The sequence below is a fragment of the Solanum lycopersicum genome, chromosome 10 (assembly GCF_036512215.1).
Source record: "Solanum lycopersicum chromosome 10, SLM_r2.1".
NCBI lineage: Eukaryota > Viridiplantae > Streptophyta > Magnoliopsida > Solanales > Solanaceae > Solanum > Solanum lycopersicum.
Genome location: NC_090809.1, coordinates 30,744,114 through 30,746,316, shown reverse-complemented (window position 1 = coordinate 30,746,316; position 2,203 = coordinate 30,744,114). Strand labels below are relative to the sequence as shown.

General features: G+C 31.0%; 1 non-coding gene across 1 annotated transcript; it reads left to right on the top strand.

The window, feature by feature from the left end:
* The first annotated feature begins 1,080 nt into the window (after positions 1–1,080).
* On the top strand, positions 1,081–1,154 carry TRNAW-CCA (transfer RNA tryptophan (anticodon CCA)). Its single transcript has one exon. It is a non-coding gene; the product is annotated as a tRNA-Trp (tRNA).
* The last annotated feature ends 1,049 nt before the right edge of the window (positions 1,155–2,203 follow it).

The window sequence follows — 2,203 nt, the reverse complement described above, 5'->3', positions numbered from 1 at the left end:
TATTGTGCAGTAGCTTTATACAAAAAAATATACAACAATAATAATCAGCGTTCTCTTTCCTTTCTGTACTGTGTTTTCTACACTCACCCCTTGCTTGTACCCTTATGTAGGTTCTGAGCCTCGAACCATGTGCTATTCTTCTTCTTCTTCTTCTTTTTCTTCTTATGTTGCCCGTGACGGATTTGAGAGGTGGCTAATTGTCAATCCTGCGAACTCTCTTTTACTTTTCTTTAATATTTGTTCTACTTGAGAAATAAAGACCGATACTTGTCTATACCTTTAAATTTTGTATTTCCATTACTTCCTTGCGCATGTTAATATTAGGTTTCGGGGTACTATTCATATTGAATAAGTTTTTGCCTTTCTCTTGTTGTTATTTTTCTGATTTTTGCATTTCTTTCATTTTTGTTGGATTGAGGCTAACTTGTCTTGATGGAAAAAGACAAATGCCATCATGTCCATTTTTGGGTTGTGACATTAAGTCATGCACCACATACAAAGTCTCAAATAAAAAATGAATGAAACAATAAAGTCATTATGGTCTTGCTCTTGGAGTACGAGGATTCGCCAATCCAAAGCAATAGGAGTCTAAGATATCCACAAGTGGAGGAGAGGAAGTATCAAAACATATATTATTAAAGAATATTGTCACAAGTATGCATTAGTACATGAAATGTATGAAGTATGAGGGATATGCCTAAGAATGTAAAAAATTATCATAAGGAGACATAATGGAAAACATTATATACATGGACAAGATAAAACACAGTAAAATCCTTAAAGAAGAATCATAAATCATGAACATGGTCAATGAATCTTAAAATCATATTGGAAGCTTCATAAAACCTTGAGAAAAAATAAATTTGTTGTGTGAGATTTATACTATTTAATTGATATAGACCACATGATCTATAACATGGAATTGGGTATCTTGCTTCCACACCAAAAAGAGATGTTCTTACTTGTCAAGGCAATGATCTTAAACTTCTTACTTAGGTGAATCCACTAACTATGTCTTTCTGAGATAAATATACGGGTGCACGTAGTTAAAGGCAATGTCTTATCTATTCTGATAAGAAAGCGCTCTTAGTTTAGTTCGGTAGAACGTGGGTCTCCAAAACTCGATGTCGTAGGTTCAAATCCTACAGAGCGTGATTTTTTCTTATTAGATCGAATTAGAATAAAATAGATCCATTCAGTAAGTTTCACAACAATCAGAATTTGACCTCCTGTGCCTGTGAATTAAAGAAAGGAGGAGGTCAATCAAAAATAAATGTTAATTAATCAAAGGTCCGACTGATCACCACGCCTATATTGTAAATATGCAGTTACGAATAATCCAGCCAAAGTAATAGGAATTAGACCTAACATGATTCCAAATAGAAAAACTTCAATCATTTTTTTGTTTGAAAGTAGAAAAAGAATAGGTAATATCAATACCTAAATATTAATCCGAATTGACATGAATCTCAATCACAATGAACAAGAATTGACAATTGGTAACGTAAGTAAATATACAATACATGTAATCCCACAGAAGGATTTCTTTTTATGAATTGTTCATTTTAAATATTCAATTTAAATAAGTCGTATCTTGCTCGGACCAATAATTAGAGCTGAGGTTATAGTTAAAGCCGCTAATAGAAAACCGAAATAACTAGTTACAGTAAGCATGAAGGGGCTAAATTAAATGAAATATTTTCTTTTTATACATATATTTAAAAAGCACTTACCTAAGTTTCAAATTTTGCAAAAGAAAATAGGAGGGTAGACAAAAATCTCAATTTCAATTGAAAGAATAAGTTGAATGAATAGTTTTTGATTCAGCTATTATTATAGGCAGACAACACTAACAAAGATAAAGTGCCAGACATATAAAAGAAATTGATTCATCATCTATAACATCTATCCATCCCGCAATTCCAATCAACCGATTCATTGAGTAACTCTTGGGTAAACTATTAAACTAATAAGAGTTGTATCCTCTAACTTCATTCAAAAATGAAACTTGCATTTTTATAGAATCAAAATAGAAATATAGAAATGATTTTCTAATTTGATCATTTCTTAGATTCTGGTGAATTGTATCGAATCCATTTTCGATTTTAAAGCGAACAGTTACCTTATAAAACTTTTTCTTTTGACTTTAATTTAAGTTCAACTCATTAGATTCAGTGATATATTAATTTATATAATATCTTGA